The sequence below is a fragment of the Mobula hypostoma genome, chromosome 9, assembly GCF_963921235.1.
Source record: "Mobula hypostoma chromosome 9, sMobHyp1.1, whole genome shotgun sequence".
NCBI classification, from domain to species: domain Eukaryota; kingdom Metazoa; phylum Chordata; class Chondrichthyes; order Myliobatiformes; family Myliobatidae; genus Mobula; species Mobula hypostoma.
This window is the reverse complement of record NC_086105.1, coordinates 39,148,118-39,171,109: the sequence shown is the minus strand read 5'-3', so window position 1 is coordinate 39,171,109 and position 22,992 is coordinate 39,148,118. Positions and strand designations below refer to the sequence as shown.

Sequence of the window (22,992 nt, the reverse complement as noted above, 5' to 3'; positions counted from 1 at the left end):
GGAAGGCATTGAGCTCATCTGGAAACAAAGCCCCGTTGTTGCCTATGTAACTTGATTTAACTTTGTAAGAGGTGACAGTATTCAAGCCCTGCATAACTGTCAAGCATCCTTCATTGCTTCAAGTGCAGTACGGGATTGCCATTTTGCCTGTGATATGGCTTTCTGGAGATCATACCTGGACCTCTTGTAACTTTCTTGGTCACCAGACTTGAATTCCTTTGATCTGGCCCTCAGCAAATTGCGGATCTCATAGTTCATCGAGGGCTTCTGGTTGGGGAGGACTCTGAATGATTTTGTAGGAGCATACTCATCTACAACTGTTTTAATAAAGTCTGTGACCACCAAGGTGTATTCATTCAGATTTACCAATGAGTCCCTGAATATGGCCCAGTCCACTGACTTGAAGCAATCCTATAGCCACTCCTCTGCCTCCTGCAGCCACCTCTTTGTTCTCATCTCTGGAGCTTTGCTCTTTAGCCTCTACCTGTATGCAGGTAGGAGGACAGCCAGGTGATCAGATTTAGTGAAATGAGGTCTGGGCTTGGAACAGTAGGTATTCCTTATCTTAGTATAACAGTGGTTTAGTGTGTTGGGAATAGCTGAATGCCTTTAATGCATGTTTTGAAAGGTAGAATAAAACTATACCTGTGCAAATCCCTGCAGCTCTGGCAACCCCTGTGATATCTGTCTCAAAGAATGATGTCAGAACATCTTTCAGGTGTGTGAACCCTCATAAGGCTCCATGCTGTGATGGTGTACCTGGCAGAGCACTGATAACCTGTGCCAACCACCTGGCAGGGGTGTCCATCATCAACCTCTTACTGCTGAAGTTAGAGGTTCAAAAGGGCGTCAGTCATACTGATGCCCAAGAAGAATGGGGTGAGCTGCCTCAACAGTTATTGCCCACTAGTACTCATATGTATTGTGATAACTGCTTTGAGAGGTTTATCTTGGTTAGAATTATCTCCTGTCTGAGCAAGGACATGGACCCACTGCAATTTGCCTACCACTCAGATACAATTTCACTGGCTCTCCACTTGGCCTTAGACCACCTGGACAACAGTAATTCAGTTGCCATTTATTAATTACAGATCAGCGATCAATAGCATTACTCCCTCACTACATGCTTCAAAACCTGGGCCTCTATACCTCTCTCTGCAACTGGATCCTTGACTTCTTCAAAAGGAGACCACAGTCAGTGTGGATGGGAAATAACATCTCTTCCTCGCTGACAATCAACATCTGTGTGCCTCAAGGATATGTGCAAAGCCTGCTACTCTACTCTTTCTACACTCATGATTGTGTGGCTAGGCACATCTCAAATGCCATCTTTAAATTCGCCAATGACACAACTGTTATTGGCAGAATCTCAGATGGTGATGAAAAGGCATAAAAGAATGAGATAGATTGGATGGTTGAGGGGTGTTGCTGCATCAACCTCGCACTCAGTGTTAGTGAAACCAATGAATTGATTGGGGACTTCGGGAAGGGGAAATCGGGTGAATACACAGCAGTTCTGATTGAGGGGTCTTGAGATCTGGAAAGAGTGATCAGCTTCGAGTCCCTGAGTATAAACATCTCTGAAGGTCTATCCTGGGCCCAACATATTGATGCAATAACGAAGAAGGCATGCCAGTGGCTATATTTCATTGGGAGTTTGAAGAGATGTGCTATGTCACCAAAGCCTTTGGCAAATTGCTGCAAATGTACAGGGAGAGCATTGTGACTAGTTGTATCACAGTCTTGTATGGAGGCACCAATGCACAGGATTGGGAAAAGTTGTATAAAAGGTTGTAAACTCAGCCAGCTCCATCATGTGTATTAACCTCCCTACCACTGAGGACATCTTCAAAGGTGATGCTTCAAGAAGTTGGTGTCCATCATCAAGGACCCTCAGTGGTATCCAGGACTTGACCTCTTCTCCTTACTACCATCAGTGAGAAGGTACAGGAGCCTGAAGATGCACACTGAACATTTTAAGAATGGCTTCTATCCCTCTGCCATCAGGTTTCTGAATGGACCATAAACACATGAAACTACCTCACTATTTTACTCTGTTCTGGCACTAGGTGATTTTTAAAAATATATTATTATAATTTATTAGTGATTTTTATGTATTGCACTATAATGATGCCACAAAACAACAGATTTCATTACATTTATCAATTAAAATAAATCTGATTCTAATTTCAGTAGTTACAATGATGAAGCTAGATTAATTTCATTGTCAACAAACAGGTTGGTCTTGCAGCTGGAGCATCTTCAGTTTGCTGCCCATGAGCAATCCCTTGGTTCCTGTTGAATTTGAGTAGATTCACACTGACTTAAGTTGAAACTATATCAGAATGTGCACCCTTCACAATCTGCTTAACCTTGTTATCTTGATGGAGAAAATGATACTGTATTTCTGGAACAATTAGAACCACAGCTTTGCACACTGATCCTTGGATATTGTTGGACAACTCTGACAGGATTGGTTATCCTACAGAGATGGGAATAGTCTTTAGATTGTTCGCACATGCCTGTATTAAAGCAATGATAGCTACTTCATTTCTTGGAACATGATACAGCTCAAAGAGAAAGCAGTGAGCAGAACTGGAAGAAGACTCTGCTGCTTAATAAGTTTAAGTGCTTTTCATTTGAATATTGTGTATCCTTGGGACTGAGAATTAAAGAGTCATTGGGTAAAATTAAGTTTTTCTTATCTATGGTCTGAAAGCAGGCTACTTTGTTAATGTACTTGCCCTCATACAGTGATGTGATCTATTCAAGATGTGCAGCAGATTGCCAGCAACTCATTCTTAACTACTGTTCAAATATAAATTATTTTTGAACGGAAATGCAACAGTTTCTCTGCTAGAGCATGGGAGGCTGAGGGTTGAACTTAGCGGTATACTAAATCAGAAGGCATACATAGGATGAAAGTCAGTCTTTTGCCTTTGGTAGGGATGTTTAAAAGTAGAGGGCGTAGTTTTAAAGTGAGAGGGGGAAGATTTAAAAGGTGACATGAGGGTTAATTTTTTCACATAGAGGATGATGGGTAAGTGGAATGAGGACGTGGTGGAGACTGTTGCCATTACAAGGTTTAACAGGCATTTAGACAGGTACATAGATAGGAAAGGTTTAGAGGGAATTGGGCCAAATGCAGGCAAATGGGACTAGCTCAGGTAGGCAGTTTAATTGGTACGGTTGAGTTGGGCTGAAGGACCTGTTTGCACGCCGTACAGTACATTTCCATGAGTCCCTGACATAGCATGGTTAACTTTGAAATCTGTGAGTTCAGAAGAGAATTCAATTGCATATTGCATCACACCTGCATGCCCTGATAAGTAATCGGCAAGAGAAGAGGCCCTGAATATTTAAAGGTTGCATTGTAGACTGATGCCTTGTGGGTTAAAAGGCAATAAAGGGCTTTCAAGGTTTAAAAAGTGGCTTGGAAGAGAGAGGCCACATTGATTTACAGACAGCATGGGACTCTAAGACTCTGAAGCTAAAAGGGAGCCGTGCTGATAACTTGGATTCCAGTCATTCAACCTGCAGACTAGCATAGGCCCCCCACCCTCAGAACATAGAAAAACCTTTGCAGTCTAGTCCTGGCTGCTGTCAGCATATCATGATCACTTGGTGTTCAGATATTTTTATGCACTGACTGGGACTTCATTATAGGCCCAGCCCATTTCTGAGCTACTTCCAACTATCTCTTAATATCAGGTATGGAGTGCAAATCACAGCTTAGGTAGGAATGTGTTGGATTCCATTTCCATTCATAAGAAACATTAGCAAGGCTGATTATTTAGAAAACATGAGTTGCTCTATTTATGAATTCAGATTATGTAGGTACGTCTAACCTTATATGTTTTCAGTGCAGTGAGTTCAGAAAGGACTAAACTCTGGGGTTAACTTGGCAGCTTTAAGCATTCCATCTGCAGGTTTCAAAAGGTCTGGCACCAGAATGATTCCTTTCTGTCTGCCTGTCTCCAGGCAACAGAGGACACCAATTTGATAACAATTCCCTGTTGCTATCCTTGCTCCATGATTTTGCCAAACAAATGTAAAAACACTTGGACTCCAGTAAAAAAAATCATAATAGAACTCAATAGTAACCATGTGGCTTTGTGCATTTTAGTAATCTTGTTAGCAGTACATACGGTAGGTGCTGGTGAGATGCTCAGCTAATTATGTAGGGTCCTCAACCTATGACTATCGCTATTCCAGAAATGTTTAAAAAGATTCTCTGTTAAATACCAGTGTTTCATTTAAAATATAATAATTAAGGCAGATGATTCTTTATTGAAAGCTACATCGGAATATATTTAGTTCCTTTCTAGTTATTTTATTACTGTTTGCTGCTGTGAATAAATCTCCATTTTTGTGACCACTCCCTCAGTCCCTTTCCCATCATTATCCTTCAAACGCTGACATTTTCTCATTATTTTTTATTGTAGTCTTGTTTTCTTTCACTGAAATTTTTGGCCTAGGCAAAGCGTTCCTCTGAGTCTAATTTGTGACCTCTGTTCTAGCTGGGGGTGTGGGGGGGGGAGGGTAAGTTTGTTTCCCTTTATGCACATACTTTCCTTTTTGACAACCATTTCTTTCATTTGAAGCAATTGTCTCCTTTTGGAATTCTTGTTGTGAGTTTTATTTGGTGGTAAAAAATAATGGATTATATATCAACATATTTTAGCCTCATTTGGTTTACTTCATTCCATATAGCCATACTTTTTCTTGCATTAATTCAGTTTTGTGTTATTCCTCAAAGGGTATAATCTATTCTCCAGTATCATGTCCAATTGCATGTTCTTTGTAAGTGATGAAACAGTTAAGATTGACATGATTACTCTGTGGGGACTAGCATAGATAAGCATGCTTCAATTTTGCTATCATATCCCTATGGTTTCCCAGCACAGATAGATGGCTATCAGGAACAGGAAGCTTGATTATTTTCTTTCTCCGCTTCTGAGTTTAAAGATGTCACAGATACTAGTAGCCTCCTGACAAATTGCTACTCTGGTATAAGAAAGTATGGAACTTTCCCTTTCAGACAATGCAGTCATCTGCCAGTTTGTTGGGTACCTTGTGCTGTTTTTGTAGAAGAAAGGTATAAGCCTATTCCAGAAATAAAACTACATGTAATAATATTGAATGAATTTAAATGATTGATTTATGAAAACAATTCTACTGAATTTTCATCTGATACATTAGTGGAAGAGAAAAAATACCTTTGTGTAACTGACCAAATAGGTGATTATGCAAACAAATAAGCAAGCATAAAGAAAGCTAAAACTACAATAAAACATCAAACCTCTGGACCCTCATCCAACATGGCCCTAGCAGAGAGTTTCTTGCAAAGACATCCTCTTTATTAAAAACAATAGTTCAGGCAGTAATGACCATGACTGATATCTGTCAGGTGGAGGCTTTTGCATCCGAAGGGTTTCTGCAGCTTAAACATCTTGTCTTAATTCTCTGCCAGTGAGGTGCTGCCTGAGAATGTGGACTTCTGCTCATACAGATGAACCAATGTGCGAGGAAGCATGACTGATGACACTTCTATTTCAGAAAATACTTGAAAAAGCAAATAGTTATGATTGGGATTCTCTTCATCAGTGGATTATTAGAATAGTAGATATTGTTAGAAAAAATTAGGAGGCAATGACCTATTTTCCGGTGTGGGGGTGTGGTATGGTGGATGAGGGTGTGAAATAAAATAAATGCATTAAAAAGACATTAATAAATAATATACCATCATGATCTCAAATGTGTTCCATATGTCATTTTATGAAGAGACTTTTACCAATCCAGAATAATTTTATTTACATGGACTATCTGAGCACACAATGCATACAAATGGCCCAAGATAATTTCAACATGTTGCCTGGATTGGGGGGCATGCTTTATGAGAATAGGTTGAGTGAACTCGGCCTTTTCTCCTTGGAGTGACGGAGGATGAAAGAAGACCTTATAGAGGTGTATAAGATGATGGGAGGCATTGACCATGTGGATAGTTAGAGGCTTTTTCCTAGGGATGAAATGGCTAGCATGAGAGGACACAGTTTTAAGGTGCTTAGAAGTAGGTACAGAGGAGATGTCAAGGGTAAGTTTATTACGCAGAGAGTGGTGAGTGCTTGGAATGGACTGGCAGCAACGGTGGTGGAGGCAGATACAATAGGGTCTTTTAGGAGACTCCTGGATAGGTACATGGAGCTTAGATAAATAGAGAGCTATGGGTAACCCTAGGTAATTTCTAAAATAAGTACATGTTCGACACAGCATCGTGGGCCTAAGGGCCTGTGTTGTGCTGTAGGGTTTCTATGTTTCTATGTTTTTAAGAATTAAATAACAATTTTGTCTATTTTGTTTAAAATACTACAGAGCATGATCCCTAAAAGATAAACCATAATTAATAATGGTGGAGATGACCTCTCTCTAAAATCCTTTATTTTTATTGTTAGCATCCCATTGCCACAACTTTCTTGGAAAAATATCTGTTGGGCTACATTGTGTTTTCCTGATTGTCCTGAGTTTACAAATTGACTCATACATGCAAACAAATAATTTACAGATATCTAATTTTTGGAGAATGGAAATTGATTTTTCTTTTTAGCATGATATAATGTGTCTCCTGAGTTTGAAAGTTCATTCCCAGGTTTTTAAAGTAGATGATAAATCTATGTTCATTAAAAGTGACACATTTGCTGTTCCTTTCATGAAACGTCTGTGATGAAAATGGTTTCAACAGCTTCCAGATGATTTTAGCAGTACACCAAAAAATTAAGAGAAAGCATTATGAACTAAAATCATTTTGAAAGTGTTAACATTGCTGAATGTCAGCTACAGTAATTTTTCAGCTAACCTCTGTTCAGATAAAGTTTAATGGGGAATATAGAAACAAATGTATCAATCTCATCAAGAGCATTCATCCAGTAAGGACCTAATAATTACTTTCAAGTAACTTTGTGAATAGATGTAGACTGTAGACCTTGTGAAGAAGACTGAGAACCTTGGGTTTTTCCATCATCCTCTCCAGCTCCTCCCATTGACCTACTTTGTCAGACAACAAATATATAATTGCATTCAGTGGTATAATGTGAAAGAGAATTGAGCTGAACAAATGAATTGAATTTCGCAAATTATAATGAAATATGTGGCATTGAAGGTGGTTTTGACTGGGAGGGTTAAGGGAGAAGTAGCAGAAAATGAGAGGAAGAAAACGAAAGGAAGATAGAGCAGTTGAGATTCCAATTAAAGTGGTATTTGAATGCCTGTTGGCAAAGCCTGTCACAGCATGTTGAACAAATTTGAGGATTAAGATCACAGGACAGCATTTTGTACCTATTGTATTTGTGCTAGTCCTTGTTTGGAATTATAATACTTTTCTTAGACTGGTTTTGTCAGATTGTTCTGAATCAGTTCAACTATTTTAGATAAGTTATGTGAGAACTTTAAATGTGAGGTAAAACAACATTGAAGATGAGAGTTTCTTCATATGTAATCACCCAGAGGTTTTGGCAGCCAATAAAATTACTGTAGTTTAGGAGAGTGGTTGTAATATTTTTGCAGTAAAATTATATGGGGTATCGGTCACTGCTTGTGAGCAAGATATCAGAATCAGTTTTATTATCACTGACATATATTGTGAAATTTGTTTTGCAGCAGCGGTGCAGTGTAAGACATAAGTATTACCATAAGTTACAATAAAAAGTAAATAATGCAAAAGAGGAATAGCAAGGTAGTGTTCATTGACTATTCAGAAATCTGCCGCAAGAGGGGAGGAAGCTAATCCTAAAACATTGAGTGTAGGTCTTAAGGCTCCTGTACCTTTACTCAAATGGTAGTAAAGAGAAAGCACGTGCCAGATGGTGAGGGTCTTTAATAATGAATGACACTTCTTGAGGCACTGCCTTGTGAAGATGTCCTTGATGGTGGGGAGGATTGTGTCCGTGATGAAGCTAGCTGAGTTACAGCACTCGGCTGCCTCCTTCAATCCTGTGCATTAGAGCTTCCATGCCAAATGGTGGTTCAACCAGTCAGAATGCTCTCCACCACATATCTGTAGAAATTTGCTAGAGTATTTGGTGAGGGGATGTTAATTTAATATTCTAAATAACATTGGCTTATGCTGTGATTAGGAAGGAGGTACAAGAGCCTTAGGCCCTAAACCATCGGGTCTCCTGAACCAGAGTGGATAACTTTTCTCATTTCAACTCTGAACAGATGCCACAACCTGTGGAGTCATTTCAAGGATTCTACATCTCATGTTCTCATTATTTATTTACTTTTTTATTTGCACAGGTTGTGTTTTGCACATTAATTGTTGATCATTCTTTCTGGTTTTTCATTACTTATTTGCATTTCTATGTTCTACTGTGAATGCCTGCAAGAAATGTACTTAGATAAATTCATTTAGAACTTTGAAGATGTTTAAAAAGACCAATTCCAGGAACACTAGGTTTTACACTCTTTTCAACCTGTTAAACAAAATTGAAGAAAGACAAGCCAAATGAAATTTTACCCAAAGCAATACTGTGAATAACATGAATACTGAAAGCACTCGTGTTTCAAAATAAGTACCTTGCCCAGAACAACAGATGCTGGTTAGAAATCTACTTTTCAAAGTGCAATTCATATGGAATTTATTTTTTGAACAATTTAGTTCAATTGCATAAAAATACACAATATACAGCCACCAGAGAAACCCATTGTACAAACCTCAATCATTAACCATTAAACTAGACCCATTTGGCCCATATCTGTCTACACCCCTCCTATTTACGTACTACTTCAATGTACATGTGAGAATAAAGTAAAATTTTGACCATTAGCTGAGGCTTGAATACCAATTTTGGATGCAAAACACAATATTTGTCTCCACTTTACAAAAGTTATTCCACAACTTTAAACAACTTGATTGCAGTTCTTGTGCAAAACAAATAGATATGCTGTAATTCAGCTGTCTCAATATGTTAAATGCCAAGTATTTGATGTGGTTTCAAACAACATCAATTTCAGTTAAACTGGGGCCTTTTGCCAAGGAAACAGTCGAAGAGTTGGACATTACACAAGTGCATGTCCATATGAAGAGCAAATGACTCCCCTGCTCTTTGTCCGTTGTAGGATTGATTATGAAGATTATTTCTGACCAGCTTTTCTTGATATAAGGAACTCTTTCTCTAACATTTACAAGGAGAAAAAGATCAATATTTCTGAAACAGAGCATACAGGATGAAAAGTAAACATTAAAGGCACATTCCAGACTGCAATAGTGAGAATTCTGGCTGCAAAATTTTACAGTGTAAGATTATAGATCTATGTGAAAAAGGAGACATTTCTGTTTAATGAAAAATATTGTCCAACAAACAGGAGACACAAAAATGTCCAATGAAATGCTTTGAAAATAAAAAGGAGGAATTTCTGTCTAAAATTTCCACATCTGAAGCAGTTTACTGTCTTGCCAACTATTTTTCACTTTCAAGTCTTTGGTTGGCAATCCTGTTGGAACTTTGTGAGAAATATTTTAAGCAGACAAATTTCTTGTCTCAAGTCGTACCACTTAGATGAAACCTGAGCCAAAGTTTACAGTATACTATTATATTTTATGTTCTGCTGACTGCCAGAATGAAAATCTAAAAATATGTGTCAGAGAGTGACTATGTCATTAAACAAATAAAGAGCCCATGGGATCTAGAGTAAAGTGTTGCTACAGTTCTGCCCCTTGGCAGCAGAACTAGGGGCAACTTTATTCTCCTCTGAGAAATAACATAAGTGCAATTAAGTGCATAGCATTTGTATCTAATGTGCTGCAGAATAATTGTTAACTCATGACATTCTGCTGACTCTTTGATGCACAGCATCAGAATTTCTGTGACAACTAGTGCTTCTGCACACAAATACTGTACTGTACATTGATTATTCCCATATTTCTCCTCTAATTCAGGAATGCTGGACTGTAGATTCTGTTGTGTCAAATACATCCATTTTATTATTAATGAGATTTATATCAGATATCAATGTGACAAGTAACATTCTATTGCATCACAACACAATAATTGTACAGAAGAGGCATCTTTAAGGACTTCTGTAGCAACTAATTTTTTAGAACTCTGAAAAATGATACAAGAAAAGTTGAGGACAACCAGCCAAGAATTCAAAAGAAAAGTAAGGTTCAAAGTAAATTTTATTATCAAAATACAGATCAAAGTTAATATTTGAAGATGAGATAGACATCAGAAGACTTGTTTCTTCCCCATCTACCTCATCTCTATTGTTACTTTTTAAAAAGACTGATAAGGACGCATCAGAGAATGTCCCGTCATTTGAATTTTGATATATAATGAGGATGTTGCAGTCAAAGCCTCACCCGGTGTTACTGAGTAGGTCAAAGATTCAGATCCACAAGTGGTGAAAGAACATTGAGATAGTTCACAAATTGCAGGGGAACCGACACGTGATTACATTTCCAGGTGCCAACCATTTCTCTTGGCAGTGATGGATATCCTGGATTTGGGAGAGGCAATTGAAATAGTACTGGTGAGTATTTGCATTGCTTGCTTGGCATGGTACACACCACAGTCGCAATGCTTCAGTTGGGGGGCGGGGTCGGAAATTGCATATTTAGAGTGGTGAATGTGTCAACTGAGAGATTTTTTTCCCTGAGAAGTGTTGAGCTTTTTGTGTTTCGTTGCAGTTGTATTCATTCATTAATTACAATATTCCATCACAGTCCTAATAGTGCCTTACAGATAATGAAAGACTTTGAAGAAACGATGCAAGTTGTTCGCTGCAGAACTGCATGTTATGAAAAGCTTTAGTAATGCATCTTGCAGTCTGACACCTATTCTCTATCACTCAATATGCATTGAAAGTATCACAACTGCCACCATATCTGATTTCTGCCTCTAACTCAAAAATGTCTGAGACTTGATATCTTTGATTACACACTTGGTGATTCCTCCACCCTTAATGGATAATTAGTAGACTTCTTTTTGTCATTCCTAAGGCTTTAATTATATCCTCTCTTGAGAGACCCATTCTCACCTTTCAAAAGCAGATTCTCCTGCAGGCACTCTTAATTGTTCAAGGTATCTGAGTGATTGCAAAAAGCATTACATTTCCATTTCACTCAACAGTGCCAATCCTGTACAAGAATACATCACCAGTTCCTGCTACACTGAATAGAATATCTGGGTCTCAAGGCAGAAAAGCCCAGACTGGGAAGTTGGTTCTGCTCAGCCACTTGCCCATCAATGTTCTTCCTCAGACCATATAGATATCTCCAGTTCCTTTCCTTGCATGTGGGAAGGTATGCGTGAGAGAGCAATAATAAAAAAAAAAGAGAAAGTTGGTTAGAAACACAATGAGCGATATTTAATCATTTTTATCTGCTGGAAAATATTGTGAGTATTTCATAAAGAGTGCTATAATTGTCCATGGTCTGATAGCTCACTGACATCACTCACTAAACTCAGGTATGACAGAGCAGATGTGGAAAGGATATTTCCTATGCTGGGAGTGTCCAAGACCAGAGGTCACAGCCTCAGATTAGAGGGGAGTCCTTTTAGAACGCAATGAGGATGAATTTCTTTAGCCAGAGAGTAGTAAATCTGTGGAATTTGTTGCCACAGACAGCTGTGGAGGACAAGTCTTTATGTATAGTTAACGCAGAGGTTTGATAGGTCTTGATTGGTCAGGGTATGAAGGGATTCGGGGGATGGGGGAAGGCAGGAGATTGGGGCTGATAGGAAAAAGGAATCAGCCATGATGAAATGGTAGAGTAGATGTGATGGGCCAAATGGCCTAATTCTGCTCCTATATCTTATGGTATGAAGAATGGCTTCTTAGGCAAAGTCCTTGAGAGTAACTGTCATTCATTGAATGTTGGTATTGGAGCTTTTAAGGAGGAGAGGAAGATGAAGGTTCAGAGGTGGGAGAATTATGTGTTAATAGTTGTGAACTGTTTGTGAATAGGAGTTGGAAATATGTTACTATAACAATATTAAACTATATTTATTTTTATGAAATAAACTGCTGCTATATTCTAGAAAATGAACTCTGCAGTTGAGCAAATTTAGGGCCAGGAATGGCCCAAGTTTTTATCTAATTGATCCTAAATGCTGAAGCATATTTCCTCAAAAATAGTCCAGTTCTTTATTTTCCCCCTCAAATTCTGGCCTCATTAGACAATAATAAATGGCTGATTTGGACGTAAGAAGATACTTGTGTGCTGATGGTGGCTGATTGACCAGGGTGGGAAGTCCTGACTGGAGATGGGTGGGGGGCATTGCTGGTGTCAGTGGGGAGGGGTGGGAATTATAATAGTGGGAGCTGGTGGAAAGATACTTAAATGGGGAGGGTTGGTGATTAGGGTTGAGTTCCAGTAATCTGGGATTTATGTGGAAGAGGAGATGCAGCGATGCAGTGAATTGTGGTGGAGGCACTTACGTTTCTTTTGCCCATAAACTGTGCTGCAAAGATACCTACCACATGAATTCACCCCTGCTAATCGGCTTCCCACTGTCAGATTTAACATACTAACATGAGAATGTCTGTGTTGAGGCACATATAATTTACACAATTCCTTGCAAGTTTCAAATGGGAGAAATGTCCTCTGAACACATATGGCTTCCTACTCAGCTCGTACTCCTTTTTTTACTCTCTGGACAGTTTTCCCTCTGCACCTACTCTGTTCATTCTGGTTGTGTTGCACTTCAAGTGGAATGATCGCAAATGCATCCATGGACCCCGTGTGAGTTTTGAACTAGACAAACTCCATTGATGTCCTGTTAAGCACCTTCCTTCCACTATGCTAGCTTTAAAGCTTTCTTGAAGTACGGAATGCAAACTAAACCTAAGTAACAGGCAGAAGGAATCAATCAGCAGCTGACCATTTTTCAGCGAATTAGTGTCATAGAACCATAGAACAATACAGCATGGAGACAGCTCTTTCGGCCCATTGAGTCCATGCTGACTCTGGTGCCTATCCATGTGGTTCTAATTTCCTGCATTTAGCCTCTATCCCTCTAAGTCCTGTCCTTGCATGTGCCTCCCCAAGAGCTTCTTAAATTACACTATTGTACCTGCCTCTGGCAGCTTGTTTTACATACCCATCACCCTCTGTTTGGAAAAATCTGCACTTTAGGCCTCCATTAAATCTTTCCCCTTTCACCATAAACTTATACCTCCTAGTTTTGGACTCCCTCTACGCTGGGGAAAAGACTACTATCATTCCGTTTTGTAATTTTATAATTCTCTATAAACCCCTCACTCTCATATGCCCCATGGAATAAAGACTTAAACTCTTACTATAACTCAGGCTCTCTAGTCCTGGTACATCCTCAAATCCGCACCATTTCCAGTTTAACCATGTATTTCCTCTAAGAAGGTGACCAAAATCGTATACAGTACTCCAAATATGGCCTTGCTGATGACATACAGCTGCAACATAATGTCCCAAGCCATATACTCAGTGTCCTAACTAACGAAGACAAGCATGCTAAACGTCTTCTTCACCACCTTGTCCATCTGTGATACTGCTTTCAACAAACCATGCACTTGTACTCCTAGGTCCCTCTGTTCCATTACACTTCCTCGTGCCCTACGATTCAAAATATAACTCCTACACAGGTTTGACTTTAGAAAAAGCACCACTAGTATTGAAATCCGTTTGTCACCCCTGAGCGAACTTCCTTGACTCATTAAAATCCTCTGTAATCTCTGATGACCTTCTACACTATCAACAACACTTCCGAATTTTGTGTCATCTGCAAATTTACTCATCAAATTGGAGAACAAAGGGAAACAAGTCTCGGTGTAACTGTATTGGACTTTGAGATCACACCTGGAATTACAATGTACAATTTTGGTCAAAGGTTAGCTTTCTTGGAAATTAGGATCTGTGTAAGTCCATGAACTTGATTAGTTGCTGGTGAACGCAGCAGGCCAGGCAGCATCTCTAGGAAGAGTTACAGTCGATGTTTCAGGCCGAGAACCTTAAACGTCGACTGTACCTCTTCCTAGAGATGCTGCCTGGCCTGCTGCGTTTACCAGCAACTTTGATGTGTGTTACTTGAAATTCCAGCATCTGCAGATTTCCTCGTGTTTGCATGAACTTGATTCTTGGTTTTCAATAAAGAATGAATAATTAACCTTTAATTATACATTTTTTGAAATCATTTAGGACCCATCTTAATTGTCTGTGAACTGACTGGCTTCATAGACCATGAAAGAATGAACCATATTGGTGGGTCCACATTCTGTGTAAGAATGGCATATTTCCTTCACTGAATGACATTATTGATTTGACAACAGTCTTGTAGTTTAGAGGTCACCTTGACTCATTTCAATCTGATATATTTATGAAATGTATACTTCTCATCTGTATTTACCAAGAAGAAGGGTACAGAAGTTGAATTCAGGGAGAGGCACTGTATGCAGATAATCAAGGGCATCTAGATAATCTGGAACATGTCAGTATTAAAAAGAAGGAAGTGTTAAATGTTACAGGATGCATATGGATTCATATAGGACTGGATGAAAGGTATCTGTGGTTGAACTGGACCTTTTTAGTTAATGTAGGAGATATAAATAGTAAGTTTGCAGATAACATGAAAGTTGATGGTTTTGTGGAAAGTGAGGATTCTTGTCTAAGGCTAAAGTAGGATATGAATTATATGGAAAGTTGGGGAAGCATTGGCACTTGAAATTTAATCCTGATAAGTGCAAGATGATCCGGATAAGTCAGATAAGAGTGGGACATACACAGGGTGCTAAAGAATATTGATTAACAGAGGGACATTGGGGGTTTAAGCCCACAGTTCCCCAAAAAGGTAACACGCATAGTTAGGATGGTAAAGAAGGTAGGTTCATCTCCATAGGATGAACCATAGAATATAAAGGTTGGGAGGTTATAGTGCAACTTTAAAAACATTGTTTAGTCTGCATTCAACGTTCAAAGTAATTTATTACCAAAGTACATAGATGTCTCATGTACAACCCTGAGATTAATTTTGTGGTATTTGGTATGGTAAGTGTATTAAAATGACGAACGCATGGATTTAAGGTCAGGATTTAAGGAAGGAGGTTTAAAGGAAATCTGAGGAAAAGGTATAGAAGGATACTGACCTAGTGCGGGCAAGTGGCAATAATATTGATGGACATAGAGATTGACATAGGTATGATGAGCTGGAAGGCCTGTTTCTGAGCTGTATATCTCTAACTCTATAAATTCGAGATTATAGACTGAATTTAGGTTCTGTAAACACCGTGTTGGAATTTGTGCTTGGTTCCCTGGATTGTTACTCCAGTGAGTTAATTATTGCATCACCGACACTTGCATAAATGTAGTTTAAGAAGAATAAGGTGCTCTTATTGAAACACGTAAGAGTATGAAAGGGGTATCTGGACTAGATAGTAAAGACTGTTTCCCTTAGGTGGACAGCTTGAAACTGAAGAGAATAGCTTAGAGTAGTAGTCGCCAACCTTTTTGTGCCCGAGATCCCCTACCTCAGCCTTAGTGAAAGGCAAGATCGACCTACTAAATCGTTCAGAGAAAAAACAGCTCAGGTTGTACTTCCAACTTGAGGCTTTTTATTTGGGCTAATTTTATTTGAATTACATAAAATGCTTTTGTCAAACTTTCAAATTAATTCAACCAAGAAAACACTGTAACTAGCATATCAAACAGGCCATAGCTGTCTTTCTTTAAGAATATTACAATACTTCATACCTTTTCTAGTAACTTCTACTTTGAAAAAGAACCACTCGACAACTTCATGCCCAAAGGAACAACTTTATCTGGGACGGCAAGACCAATGCGGTGGAGGGGTTTATACACACATGCACAGAAAAGACCAGAAGTAAAACCCTGCAACCCCGGAAACAACCTCTGTTTACAAACAGCTTTCCATAGCGGAGTATTGCTATATTACCATTATCCTAATTGGTATTAATTTATCTTTATAATGCTCACATTACAACACTTCTCCCCCTTTAAATTCCAACATTCCCCTAATGTAAAAGAACTGGGAAACAAAAAACAGTGGTGTCATTAGCTTGCGTACCCCTGAAACTTATACTAGTGTCTCAGTAACAGTTTACCAATACAAAACACCTGAAAAACGTGGCAGATTCAACATTCGGTCGAACAAAGGAAATTGTCCATTCAAATATTCAGTCTGTCAGGAGGTTTGCGAGGGCATTGTGCTGCAACGGTTTGTTGACTTGCTGCCTGAGATAAAGAAGCGAGCACAAGGAACTGTCAGATGATGCATGGCTACTGGATTTAGGGTTTCTGATAGACATAACGGCTAAATTAAGGGCACTTAACAACGAGCTCATGGGAATAGACCGACACTTGCCCCACATGATAAGTACAGTAAATGCGTTTAAGGCCAGGCTTGGTGTTTGGATTTCAAATTTAAAGAACAGGAGGCTGACACACTTTTCCAACTTGGAGCAACTGTTATAGGCCATCAGGGAAAAATTCGCCCTGAGCAGTATTGTGCTTACCAAGACAAACTGGCAATAGAGTTCGATCAGCATTTTGGGGAGTTAAACGTCATGAGAGATATTGCTGCATTTATTTCAAACCTATTTCCGCCGATCGATATAGAACAGATAGCAGCCAAATTCCAGCAAGTGTTTGGTGTGCCAAGTGATATTGAAATGGAAATAATTAATTTGCAAAATGACATCGAGCTTAAAGCAAGATCAAGAGATAGTGACTTTTGTGGGCTTGTCAGCAGGTTTCCTCATCTCACTATATGTGCACTAAAAGTTAGTGCCTACTTCGGGTCAACTTATGTGTGTGAAATCGCATTTTCACAGATGAAAATTATTAAATCTAAGTATAGGAGCTGTCTTACTGACAGACACTTCACAGACCGTCTCAGACTGGCTGTCTGTAGTTATGAGCCTAATTTCAGGGAACTGGCATAAAATATTCAGCCCCAGTCATCACACTGAGTGTAACGGTCAATTTCTATTCATTTATTTTTCATGTTGAATTAAAATTAAATAATGAAACTTAGAAATAAAGGAGTTGTAATGTGAGCATTATCAAGATAAGTTAATATATAGCAATACTCCTGCTATGGAAAGCTGTTTGTAAACAGAGGTTGTTTCCAGGGTTGCGGGGTTTTACTTCCGGTCTTTTCTGCGCATGTGTGTATAAACCCCTCCACCGCATTGGTTTTGCCATCCCAGATAAAGTTGTTCCTTTGGACATGAAATTGTTGAGTGGTCCTTTTTCAAAGTAGAAATTACTACATATGACTCACATATGCACTCCAGGGGTACAATTTGCTTTTCCATCAAAAGGTTTATTAGGCATAATGTATTTGTGTATTTATTTTTCTTTTTTTTTGGGATCTATTGGGAACGTCTCAAAGATCAGCCGGTCGATCGCAATTGACGGGTTGGTGACCACTAGCTTAGAGAATACCACCAGCAGCTGCATAAACACACTATTGTAGCATAGATGAAGTCACTGGAGAGACAGAGTTACTGGTAGATATAAAGCAGCTTCTTTATTCGACACAACAAGGCAGAGCAGGCATCATACGGACGGAGACGCTTTAAGTAGAAAGGTCTGCTAGCCCAATGTGGGCTCGATATTTATGTGCTAAACACAAAGGGCGATCCCTATTTACAAAGTTATAGACAATGCTTCCTTTTGAAGCTACATACAAAACATCACACCTTCTGACTTCATTCTTTCCTTCCAATGCCAACATGTCTGGGTTGGTATCCACAGTCTTTAGGAATGCAAGTTAAATCCACAATACATTTATTTGGTATTTTATGTGCTAACATAGAGGACAATTAGTATTATAAAGTACAGATAATACTGTCTTCAAAACTACCTGTAAACTTGACACTTCCATCCGCAGCTTCTGGCTAGTATCCCGATATTCACAGCTTTTAGGAAGTGCATTGTTGTGAACTCAACCCACAGTACTTTGTCAAATAGAAGACTGGTGGCCAGAGTCATTTGTGTAAATGAATCATCTACCCAAAAACTCACTCTAACACACACTATGTCAAAATATTTATTAATTTTTATGATAAAGACATAATCTTTGAATAATAGAGTCCAGGAAGAGACGATTTACCTGTTGGATATGTACTAACTTCCATTGCTTCATCTGCTACATTTCTACTTATGTATTTGAACCCCATACATTCCTGTAATCCATAGTCGTCACTGTCTTCACAGCTCCTACCAACTACCTACACTAGGGATAATTTACAGTAGTTCATTAACTGATCAGCTGGAATATATTTAGGATATGACAAAATACCTGTAATGACAGGCAAAACAGATAGTACTCAAAGTCATGATCAAACTTGGGTCACTGGAGTTCTAAGACAGCAGTACTACCTGCTGTGCTACTGCAGTGTTCTGTTCTGATAATCCATGAATAATTTCTTGATGTTCAGCATGGACTAAATGGGCTGAAGGGCCTATTTTTGTGCTATAGTATTCTTTGATTCTATGATTCAATCTTCCACCTTATCTGTTGCTCGCTAAACCCAGATTCAGCAGCACAAGTTTAAAGTTTTGATCCAGTACCTGAGTGAAATCCACCAATGACAACCAACCTAAACGCAGCTGATTTTCAGTTGTCGGTCTTGATTTAGTGGTAGCACTTGCACCTCTGAACCAAAAGTGTTTAAGTATATACAAACGTATAATTCAGTTTGCCACAGTGTGGTACTGCAAAGTTGCTGCATAGTCTGAGGTGACAGTCAAACATGTCACTCACTGACTGGCTACTGTATATTCTAAGGAGGGGTAGTGTAAGCACATGGGTGATCTCTTTACAAGACTTCATCAATGAAAAAGTGGTGAGGTCCTGTAAACAGATTTTGGAGAGTAAACAAGCAAGTCTTCAAAGTCAGAATCTCCAGTGTCATGTGTTATTGAGTCCCGAACAAGGAGGATAGGACTGAATTTGCAATTTGTAAATCAGGGTTTAGATTCCTGGGGTAGTCATACCAGTTCCGGGAAACTTGTACAACCATTATAGGTTGCACCTTAAGAGAGCTAGTACCAATGTTCTAGAGGTGGGCAGGAGCATAACTGGGAAATGGGAAGATTTTAAATTAAATTTCAACTGTTTTAAGCACCAGCAGTTAATAATAGAAGAAAAAAACATAAATAAGATGATCAATACTGGGAAAGGCAGAAAATAACTCTCTCCTCAGAATACACTTTCTCCCTCCCAACACATAGCAAGCAACTCTTGCCCAATCTTCATTGCAGCCAAATGTCCTCAATGCTCTTTTAACAAACTGATAAACTGAGCCCTCTTGAGAATTGCTGGCTACAGCTCCCTAGAAGTTTGCTGATCTCTGGCTGCTGACACTCCCAACTCCTCCTGCGCCCCCCCCCCCACCCGCCTGCCCCAAGTCTCCTTTGTATCCAATGGGCCTCTTCCGCTGTAAGCAAACCCATAGTTCCCCATTCCTCATTCCAGCATTGAACTTGTTTGGTAGTTTTTTACTATGTTCTGCAATGGATAAGGCCTATTCAGTATCAGACATCCTTTAACCCCAAAACCTCTGATATGCTGACAGTTTATCATGCCTAAACTGATGCCATTTTCTCATGAACATCTTAAATCTCACTCATTTATCTTGGTGTCAGGATGTAATCATCCACCTTTCATCAGAGGCACTTAGGTCACAGAACAAAAACATAGTCAATTTAGCATATTGGACTTGACTTAAAGGCAGGTTTTATACAAAGAGAGGAAGGCAGGCAGAAAATGAATGCAAGCACTGGAGGCAAAGCAATAAATGTGGAATTTCTATCCAATTTTAAAACTCAAAATAAAGCCTTCCAACCACTTTGATTGCAGAAGTGTCACAGCTGACAGCAATTTCATGTGAATGGGCTAAAGGCAGGGTGTCAATTCAATTTAACAGCAAAGCGTATCATGAAAAAACACATCTGTCACCTGAAACTACTATGATTTAATTAAAATTACTTTAGAACAGCTGGATCAGAAAGGATGGCTAATTAGTGACCATCTTTATCTTTGTTAATCTGTGACGAAGATTAGAACATTGCGCAAAACTATCACTTAATTTAGTACTCATTGCCATTAGCATTTCATCTGTACATAAGGAGCAATTGGTTAATGGCAGTGCAACTAGAGAAGGACTGCCAGAAGCTGAAATAAACTTCCCCTCTGAGCTATTAAAAATAAAAATAAAAATAAAGAAAGTGCTGGAAATACTCAACAGATCAAGCAGCATCGGTACTATCAAAAGCATTATTGTAAATTGGTTTATTATTGTCACATGTACTGAGGTACAGAGGAAAAACATTGTTCTGCATGCCGTCTGTAGATCATTTCATCACAATAGTGTAATGGGTTAGTAAAGGGGAAAACATTAACAGAATGCAGAATAAAGTATTACAGCTACAGAGAGGGTGCAGTGCAGGCAGATGATAAGGTGCAAGGTCATAACAAAGTAGCTTGTGAGCTCAAGAAATCTATTTTTACTAGGGGACTGTTCAGTAGTCTTAAAACAGCACATTTACAGCTTAAAACTCATGCCACACCAACCTGAGCAAAACCAAGCTGGAGAGTAAATGTTAATCCTCAAAGGCATGTTTGTAAATTGTGGATTTATTTTTTTCTTCCTTCATATTCTATCAGTAGAGAACGTTGACAATGGGTTAATGCGCCCTCTTTAAATAATCTATAACTTTTGCAGGTTTTGTAACCCTAATAGGCATCAGTCATTAATTACACCCACATTTGACTATGGAGCTCGAACTTACTGTTATAATCATCTGACCTAGAAAATTCAGGTGAATCTACCATGTTATCAATTTAAGCCTACTGCTATCCATTTGAGCAAAATCTGCACCATGTATGCGCTTAGGACAATAAACACAATTTGAGAAGAAAAAGCCAGAGAAAGGTACTTAAAGTATGTAAGATGCATGCATGATGTGGTCATACTGAGTATGAAAAGCATATATAACAACAAATTAACATCAAAGCAGCAAGAATGTAAAAACAGGTGACAGGTGTTCCAGCACTCTGAATTCTCTGAGAGGTTTCTGGGAGACAGAGTCAGTGTGCGTGAACCTTGTAGCGGGTAGGCTTTGGGACAGGGCGCAAGCTGATGTTTGACTCCATTTCGGCGATTAAAGCTTCCGTTGTGCACCAATTAAAGCGACAAGGGAGATTGAAGCATCAAGGCAAGTGCGAGGTTGAGTGCTGGCTGTCTGTCTTTTGATCACTGCACCGGAGAGGGGAGAGCCTGCCACCATGCCCAGGATGTGGACTTGGGCTATAGACTTCTTAAAAATCTTGTAGTTTTTTATATTGTGTTTTTCACCTGAGCCTTTTCGTTTTTTTGTGCAGGGAGGGGGATTTGGGGGGTGGTCAATGTGCCTGTTCCGTTTCGTTCATTTTTTTTGTGCGGGTTGAGGGATTTGGGGGTGTTGTGCCTCTTCCATTTTTGTATTTTTTTGTGGGGGAGTTGGGATTTGGGGGTTGATGTTCATGCTACCTTTCTTCTTTCTTGATTTCATAGTTACGCAGAGAAGAATTTCAGAGTTCTATACTTTAATAATAAATGAACCTTTGAATAGAGGAGCAATGTGCACAACAGGTGAAGTACATCAGTATAGTTCAAACCAATTACTGTCTGAAAGTTTACAAATGCCATTATTACCTTTTCACCATTTAATGTTGAAATACTGTTACTTCCCCTTCAGCTTCTGTAGTAACTGACCATTCATTCAGCAAGAGTTAAAGTTCAAAGTAAGTTTATTATCAAAGTACATATGTGTCACTATGAAAAGACTGCACCTGACAGTACAGACAAACAAGCAATGTGCAAAAGTCATCAGACTGTGCAAATACGAAAGAGGAAAAAACTAAACAAGTAAGCAATAAATATTGAGAACATGAGATGAAGAGGCCTTTAAATGAGTCCATAAGTTGTGGAAACATTTTAATGACGGGGTGAGTGAAGATGAGTGAAGTTATCCCCTCTGGTTCAAAAGCCTGATGGTTGAGGGGTAATAACTGATCCTGAACCTGCTGATATGAGTCTCGAGGTTCCTGTACCTACTTAATGATGGCAGCAGCAAGAAGAGAGCATAGATTGGATGGAAGGGATTCTGGATGAGGATGATGCTTCCCTGCAACAATGCTCCATGTAGATATGCTCAATAGAAGGGAGAGTTTTACCGGTGATGGACTGGACTGTATCCACTACTTTTCGAGGAATTTCTGTTCAAGGGCATTTTTTTCCTCCATACTGGGCAGTGATGCAATCAGTTGATATACTCTCCACCACACATCTATAGAAATTTGTCAAAGTTTTAGATGACATCCAGAATCTTCACAAACTTCTATGGAAGTAGAGGCACTGCTGTGCTTTCTTTGTAACTGCCCTTATGTGTTGAACTCAAGACAGATCCTCTGAAATGACAGCACCAAGGAATTTAAAGTTCTGACCCTTTTCACCTCTGTTTTCCTGATGAGGACTGGCTCATGGACCTCTGGTTTCCTCCTCCTGAAGTCAATAGTCATCTCCTTGGTCTTGCTGACATTGAGTAAGCGGTTGTTGTTTTGGCACCACTCAGCCAGATTTTCAATCTCCTTCCTATATGCTGATTCATCATCACCTTTGATTCAGCCTATGAGAGTGGTACCATCAGCAAACTTAAATATGGTATTGGAGCTGAGCTTATCCTCACAGTCATAAGTGTAAAGCGAGTAGAACAGGGGGTTAAACCTTGTGATGTATCTGTGCTGATTGAGATTGTGGAGGAGATGTTGTTGCCAATCCAAACTAACTGGGGTCTGCAAGTGTGGAAATCAAAGATCCACTTACACAAGGAGGTATTGAGGCCATGGTCTTGAAGTTTAGTGATTAATTTCGAGGGGATGAAAGTAATGAATGCTGAGCTGTGGTCAATAACGAGCATCCTGGCGTATGCATCTTTGCTGTCCAGATGTT

General features: G+C 39.2%; 1 protein-coding gene across 2 annotated transcripts in view; it reads left to right on the top strand.

The window, feature by feature from the left end:
* The window catches only part of scube1 (signal peptide, CUB domain, EGF-like 1), a 273,608-nt gene that overhangs the window by 104,057 nt on the left and 146,559 nt on the right, over positions 1 to 22,992 (top strand). The window lies entirely within an intron of this gene.